The following is an 8,495-nucleotide window of genomic DNA, read 5'->3' on the forward strand; positions in this document are numbered from 1 at the left end:
AGATGATCGAAGAGAAACAGAAAACAATAGAGAAACAGGCTGAAGGCTTCATCAAAGAGCTGGAACAGGAAATCTCTGAGCTGATGAAGGGAACCGCTGAGGTGGAGCAGCTCTCACACACTGAAGACCACCTCCACCTCCAAAGCTTCCCATCCCTGAACACTCCACACACCAAGGACTGGACCGAGGTCAGTGTCCATCGCTCATCATATGAGGGGACTGTGAGGAGAGCTGTGGCTCAGCTGGAGGAGACTCTCAACAAAGAGATGGAGAAGCTGCTTGAGGCTGAGCTGAAGAGGGTCCAGCAGTATGCAGTGGATGAGCTGAAGAGGGTCCAGCAGTATGCAGTGGATGAGGTGAAGAGGGTCCAGCAGTATGCAGTGGATGAGCTGAAGAGGGTCCAGCAGTATGCAGTGGATGTGACTCTGGATCCTTGTACAGCACATCCTGAACTCATCCTGTCTGATGATGGAAAACAAGTACATCATGGTAGAGTAAAGAAGAAGAAACTCCCAGACAACCCAGAGAGATTTTCTCTCTATGGCAATGTCTTAGGAAAGCAGAGCTTCTCTTCAGGAAGGTTTTACTACGAGGCTCAGGTTAAAGGCTGGACTGACTGGAGTTTAGGAGTGGCCAGAGGGTCGATCAACAGGAAGAGAGAAATCACACTGAGACCAGAGAATGGCTACTGGACTGTATATTTGAGGAATGGAAATGAGTACAAAGCTGCTGCTGGCCCTCCTCTCCTCCTCTCTCTGAAGACGGATTGGATTGGATTGCATTTAAGGCTGCTTTCTCACTGGGAACGATTGCTTTCGTTCCGTTACGGGCCCGGGCACGATTGCCACCCTGGACTGCTTTTGTTGTTTGACAGATGTTAGGAGTTAAATAAGGAGCGGCAGAGATAGCGAGTTGGAGAGTGAGGGGTCAAGGGGCAGGTTGGGGAAAGGACAAAGAGGAAAAAGGGAGGGAGAGTGGAAGGAGAGAGAGCAGGTGGGGAAAGGAGGGGGAGAGATGGAGAGAGAGATGTAACAACCAATACAGAGGCTGCATTTGGGATCTTATGGCTCATTTCCACCGCTGGTATTGGCGTGGCTCCGCCCGGCTAGACTCGCTTTTTTGTAGCTTTTCACCGGTCAAAAACCTGGACAACCTGGTTTGAGTCGTACTTTTTCTAGTACCACCTCTGTCGAGGTTCCAGGGCTGTGGACCCGATACCATACGGTGATGTGAAAACCTGCAGACGACTGATTGGTCAGGCAGAATCGTGTTTACTGTGTCACTGGATACCAGTTTAATGGCGTTTACCTTCTCTTGTGTGTAACGTTATTTCCCAAACTCCTGTTATTTCCAACAGTCTTTTTTCCTGGCGACTGGACGGGCAGCCGGCTTCTCTTCTCCGTTTAGCTTAACCCCCCTCCTCTGCTATGCGGTGCGATACGCAGGCATGTAAATAACAACAAAGAAATTTCCATTCTCCTAGCCGATGGTCTCATTTGCTCACGTAGGTCATATAGAGGCACCAGTATTTCATAACCAGTTTAAAAGTTCTGTGTAGGGATTTTATTTTAACGTTACAAACAGAGGGCGGAGGGCAGATATGCGGCATCGCTATGACAACAAGTTGTGGTCAGATTGAGCGAGTACTATACTTGCAGTGGAAGCAGACACTACTTCAAGTCGAAACAAGTGGGGGCACAGTAGCGCAGTGGTAGCGCTGTCGCCTCACAGCTACTGTACAAGGTCCTGGGTTCGATTCCCGCCTGGGACGCTGAGGGTGTCCTCAGTGGCCACGACCCAGGTGGGCTATCTCGTCAAAAGGGCCTTTCTGTGTGGAGTTTGCATGTTCTCCCCGTCCGAAGGACAAGCCTGGATGGGTTAAAAGCAGAGACTACTGTATATTTCACCGGCCACTGTCAGCATGTTGTCGTGTGACAGTAAGACGGGCTTGTCCGTCCGACTTTTTTGCGTAAAGCCGAGTTGAGACGAGCCATACTATGCAGTAGTACCATGTGGTGGAAATGAGCCATAACTGAGCTTGGGTTACCAGCAGGTCTATCATTAGAGTGGTAATGAGGAGCAGACAGGGCAGCAGCGAGCCCCTGACAGAGAACACCACTCTCCTACAAAGACTAACATTGTTTCACACAGTCCAGACTATAGCTGCTCTGCCGCTATTCTCATTCTCTCCTGCAGACATTTTGGCTTTAACATCCACAGTTTGGATTCCAATTAGTTGAAGAAAACTCTTCGCCCCTGTCACCATTATGTCATATGAATGTCATCGTGCAGGTATAGGTGAACAGTAGCCAGGTTGCAGAGGAGTGGATCCTGTTTTCTTCCGTTTGCCTACTCCATTGTTTGGGCAGAAAGATGCTCGGCTGTTTGCAATTACAATTTCTCTGTCGCACCAATAGACCCTTCTCACGGGGGCCATTTTGTGTCGAAAAGGCAGGGTAAACACAGGTGCAAGCAAAACACTAATGAGGGTTTGAAACTTCCATGATTGGAATGTGGAAACCCTTATTAGTGGTTTGCTTGCACCTGTGTTTATTCTGCCTTTTCGACACAAAATGGGCCCCGTGAAAAGGGTCTATCATACTGGAGGTGATCTCTCAATACTGAACATATCCAAATGGACATAATCCTATCCTGCCCCTTGCTGTGACCAAGATAAGAACCACTGGTTCATTTTTCCCAGATTATCGTTGCTTTAAGAGTGCATTACTATAGCAAAAAGCAGCTTATTTCACCCACATGTCATATCTATACTTGTTTATATTGATAATTGTCCAAGGTACCAGCCGAGACAGAAGCAATCTAAGTGGGACTTATTGTCAGGGCGTTAGGTTACACTTCTATATAATGAGACCATGTGTTACTGTAGAAGAACTTGGCACACAGTCTTCCTTCTGGCCTCCGGTCTTCCTGTGTAAAGCAAGTTGAAAAAAGTAGAAAAAATAGCATAAAAAGACTGTAAATTCATATCTTATTTCCTGACTCCCAGGCTTGCAAAAATTCCTCAACTTTGCACACAAACGGGAAGACGGAAAGTCACGGAGCATCCTGGGCTATACTGTAACTCACACACAGCACATACCATTTACATTTCTGCTTACTTACACACACACACACACACACACACACACACGCACGCACGCGCACACACACACACACACACACACACACACACACACACACACACACACACACACACACACGAAGAGAGAGAGAGAGAGAGAGAGAGAGAGAGACATTGTATCCTAAACTGCAGTTACATGCAGCTGTACTTGCTTTAGGCATTTAGCCAAAGCACATTTGTATCACTTCATTTGAGTGGTATTTTACTATTTTCTCTTAGGTGTAAAAAGTGTGAATTGATCCTGGTGTCTCGCAATTTGTCTGGGTTAAGGGAACAACAACGCTCCATTTTATGAGGCAAATTCCTGTTTGGAAGAGTTTTTTCTGTTGTGCAAACAAACACAGATGGTCTAGTTTTAATGGCCTCTTTATACAGGAAAAAAACAGCTCATTGGGAAAAACAATCACATTGTTACATTTTCAGAATGAAGAAACCCCAGTAGGTAGGTGATGACCCATTGTTGTCACTCCCTATAGACTCCTCAACAAATTACTTTTCCATCTGATCACTCTCATCTCTCTTTTCTCTTCTTCTCTCTTGTCTCTTCCTCCTATCACCCTAATGAATCTCTGTGGCCTGATTCAGATAAGAAGCTCAAAGGATATATGAGTTTTTCTTCTTCTCTGGTTCTCTCTTGGCAGGATGTGCATCCCCTGGGCCTTGGTATGTGAAACTACTTCCTCCCTGGATGCACAGTACACTGGTGAAATGAATGCCGGCTGTAGATACGGGCCTCGATAAATACCTCACAGTGCTCGCTATCGGCCCCTGCTGGTCCCTGGCCCCATACACCTCATGTTTATTGTAGCAATTGGCCTATATTAGCTTCTGACACAGAAGAAGACACAACTGTCATTTTCGAGGAAAACAGTTTGACAGAAAGTGGAGGATTTATATAATAAAATGATGTATTAGCAGCACCCAATATAGTCAACTCTTACACAGACACCCTGAAACAATCAGCTAGACTCTGATTATTGCTGCCCAGCTGAAACATTATCTTGATGATGTAGACCAGGGGTGGGCAACTGGCCCCCAACCTCACTCAGTGTGGCCCCTGGGTCAATTTCCTTTGTTTTTCTTTTTCGTTACACAAGGCGGACGTTTTTGGTTAGGTTAGGTTAGACCACCACAATCTGTTTTTATTTTACTGTACAACCCAGAACATGGCGCTAATGGTGTTAGCATTGTCCATCCACATACTGTTTAACGTTAGCATTTGAGCTAACGCTATTGTAACAAACTATATCCAGGATGCACATTGCACATGCAACAATACTAATCTGATGAATATCACATATTTGGGTGATGTACCCCATCAGATTGCTGTAGCGGGCTGTTTTAAAGCTAGAGCAAAGTTTCTGGTGTCATCTGAATGGAAGACTTACTAAATTTGAATATGAAAAATAATATAAATGTTGGTATAATAAACTTTGCTTACCAGTCCTTTTCATCAAATTAGTAGCTATAATTGGGAGTGAGGGTGTTACAGTAGGCTACTGGTGGAAGTGCACGGTCACAATCTGGCCCTCTGGTAGCGAGGAATTTTTTGTGTGGCCCTCTCTATCATCAAAGTTGCCCATCCCTGATGTAGACTACTAGAGGACTAATATATGCAGACATTTGGTAGCCTGACCTGATAAGAAAGTGGGCATTATTAAGGGTGCTTTCTCACTGGGAACGATTGTTTTCGTTCCGTTCCGTTCCGTTCCGTGCCCGAGAACGATTGCCCCCCCTCCCTTCTTCCCTGCTGGTCAGCTCGGAAACGGTCCCGGGTCCCGAGTGTGAAAGCACCCTAAGTGTGTTCATCCCTTTACCAGTAGGTCCCCACCCCATACCTACACATCTGGCAAGGATCTGCCTCCCCTGCTTTTAGCTATCAACAGGAAGGATCTGGGTGGAGTTTGGAAATAGAACTTTGGTCTTTAAAAAGCATGGGGAGTTAAACATTCTACCGTACAAACATACCGTTAGACTACTCTTGTACAGACAGTGCCAACTCCATATCATTCCACTCTATTCTCATTTTAGACATGGGTTCAAATTGTTGAGCCTCATGCATTAGAGTGATGTAGTGAATGTTTGACTAAAAATAGGCACACTGGATATACTGGACGGCAGCCAAATATGTTCAATATTTGTGTGTGTGTGTGTGTGTGTGTGGGTGTGTGTGTGTGTCTGTGTGTGTGTGTGTGTGTGTGTGTGTGTGTGTGTGTGCGTGTGTGTGTGCGCGTGTGTGTGTGTGTGCGTGCGTGCGTGCGTGCGTGTGTGTGTGTGTGTGTGTGTGTGTGTGTGTGTGCGTGTGTGTCCGTTTTTAACCAGTATCAGAATCAGCTTTATTGGGTCAGGTCTACTCGAGTGACATCACTGATGACATCATCACCAATTACATCACTGGTGACAATTTATGACATCACTGATTATGTCACAATCCTCGAGAATACAACAGGGCTAACTGTAACTGAGAGGTGAAGCACGGCCAGAATCACTCCAGCACTCCTCAGAAAATGAAACAAGGATGGACAAACCCAAAAGATGCCTATGCCAAGTCAAAGAAAAAGAAGCTGCCAAAGAACCACGAGGAGGAGAGAAGCAGAGATGGCGGGATAAGGCCTTGTTGTGATGCTGAGATGTCAAGGCCTATGTCCCCTCATGGTAAAGCCAAAATCCAGCAGCAGCCTCATGCTTCAAGTACCAATTCTCCTGCAGACAAAAGTAAGAGCAAAGGAGGCAGAGGAGCGAAGAGGCAAGTCTTTGAAGCCTACATGACCTCTAAGCACGTTTCACATGGTTTAAAAAGAGGAAAACTCCTTCAGGGGGCAATAACAATAAACCCTAAGAAGTACCATGAGGCCTTCATCCCAGCTCCTGATGGCATGCGGGATATATTCCTGGATGGGATCGTAGCTCGCAACAGAGCGTTGAATGGGGACATAGTGGTGGTGCAAGTCCTCCCTCGACAGCAGTGGAAGGTTGTGAGGTCGGACACTGACTGTGAGGGGGCCAGTGAGTCAGAGCAGCAGACAGGGAAGAAGGCCCGTGTAGAGCGGCATCGCAGCCCTCATGGTATTGTGGGAGACCAGCATAGTGAGCAGGGTGAGCTCGTCAGCAGAGTTAAGAATATCCCCCTCAGTGCCACAGAGAAGAGGGATATGAGAGGACCTCTGGAAGATGCCTCAACTCCACGATCCAATGGGGAAATACTCCAAAGGACTGCTAAAGTGGTGTACATTATTGAGCGTAAACACTCGAAAGCTGTGACCGGTTTCCTCAAGTTCCTCCCATACAAGCCCTTCGCCATGTTCACGCCTATGGACCACCGGGTGCCACGGATTAAGATTCTGCTGCGCGACTGTCCCGCTGGCTTTTCTTCGCTTTTCTCCGCTTGACTACGCAGACACCTTGTTCATCTCTCGCATCACCAGCTGGCCAGTCAACAGCAAGTTTGCAGAAGGTCGACTTGCTAAGATGCTGGGCCAAGCCGGGGAAATTGAGCCGGAGACAGAGGGCATCCTGACAGAATACAACATAGATTTCTCAGAGTTCCCCAATGAGGTGCTGGACTGCCTACCAAAGAATCTGCCCTGGACCATCCCCCCTGAGGAGATGTGCAGGAGGAGAGATCTGAGGAGAGAGTGTATCTTCACTATCGACCCTGCTACTGCCAGATATTTGGATGATGCCTTGTCCTGTAAACCACTCCCAGATGGTAATTTCGAGGTGGGAGTCCACATTGCTGACGTGAGTTATTTTGTGGAGGAGGGCAACGCTCTGGACGTCATTGCCAGCCGAAGAGCCACCAGCATATATATGGTGCAAATGGTGATCCCCATGTTGCCCAGGCTGCTGTGTGAGGAGCTGTGCAGTCTGAACCCTCTCAATGACAGACTCACCTTCTCTGTCATCTGGAAAATGTCACCTCAGGGGAAAATTCTGGATGAGTGGTTAGGCCGCTCAGTGATCCGATCCGCTCCTGCGTGAAGTTGAGTTATGAGCATGCACAGAGCATGATCGAGGCCCCGAAGAAGATGTTCTCTGCTGAGAAGTTGCCACATGTGGCCCCTGAACACGCCATCGACGAAATCCACCAGGCTGTGCTCAACCTGCACACCATCGCCAAGAACCTCCGAGCTAAACGCTTTGAAGGAGGAGCCCTCAGACTACACCAGTTAAAACTATATTTCACCCTTGACAAAGAAACCACGATGCCCCAAAGCTGCAGTGTTTATCAGCACAAAGACAGCAACAAGTTGGTGGAGGAGTACATGCTGCTGGCTAACATGGCCTCAGCCAACCAAATCTATAGCTCCTTCCCTGAACAGGCCCTCCTCCGATGCCACCCTCCACCCAAGACCAAGACGGTAGACGAGCTGCAGGAGCTTTGCGACCAGATGGGCCTCAATGGGCCTCAATGTCAACTTCACCTCTGCAGGAGCCTTGCATAGGAGTCTCCACACCACCGTCAGTGATGATGAGTATTCCAGTGCGAGGAAGGAGGTCCTCATCCACTTGTGCTCCAGATCCATGCAGACGGCATTGTACTTTTGTACAGGTGTACTGAAGGAGGTGCACCTGTTTAAGCACTATGCCCTCAACGTTCCTGTCTACACACACTTCACATCACCCATCAGACGCTACGCAGACCTTGTTGTACACCGGCTGCTGGCTTCTTCACTGGGTTACAGCCGTCGTCTAGAGCTGGCAGGACAAGTTCAAAGGCAGGCATCTCACTGCAATGACAAGAATACTGCCTCCAAGAGAGCGCAGCAGCTCAGCTCTGAGCTGTTCTTCAGCATTTTTGTGAAGAAGTGTGGTCCCCTTGACTCTGAGGCCATGGTGATGGAGGTGCTGGATCAGTCCTTTGATGTGCTGGTCCTCCGCTATGGGGTTAAGCAACGCATCTACTGCAAGTCTCTGGCGGGACTAGACAGGTTCCACCATCACAAGGTGGGGAAGAAGGGAGAGCTGACTCTGGTCTGGTCACCAGAGGAGCCACAGAAACCCCCAGTGCAGCAGGTAATATCAGTCTTCACCTTGGTGCAGGTACAGCTCAGAGCAGAAGGTACACCCATGAAATACAGAGCAGTGCTCAAGAGGCTGGATGAGAATGGATCAGATGCACTTTAAGTAGGGCTGCACGATTCTGGATAAAATGATAATTTTCTTTCTCTGAATTGAGATCACGATTCTCTCACGGTTATTTTTTCAGTGTTTATTACACTCATTACCTGATATGAAAAACAAAATAAAAACAATGTTTTAATCAATTATTGTCATAATCATCGACTATTATTATTTTATTTTATTATTGTTACTAATACAACATATTATGTATTTTAGACATTGTTATTCT

At 47.3% G+C, this 8,495-nt stretch overlaps 1 pseudogene across 1 annotated transcript; it reads left to right on the forward strand.

Annotated features, from left to right (window-relative positions):
- The first annotated feature begins 5,649 nt into the window (after positions 1 to 5,649).
- On the forward strand, positions 5,650 to 8,269 carry LOC310775663 (DIS3-like exonuclease 2 pseudogene; annotated as a pseudogene). The gene has a single exon. The product of its transcript is annotated as a DIS3-like exonuclease 2 pseudogene (transcript).
- Positions 8,270 to 8,495: the final 226 nt, after the last annotated feature.

The sequence above is a fragment of the Poromitra crassiceps genome (assembly GCF_964638095.1).
Source record: "Poromitra crassiceps genome assembly, chromosome: 4".
Taxonomy (NCBI): domain Eukaryota; kingdom Metazoa; phylum Chordata; class Actinopteri; order Beryciformes; family Melamphaidae; genus Poromitra; species Poromitra crassiceps.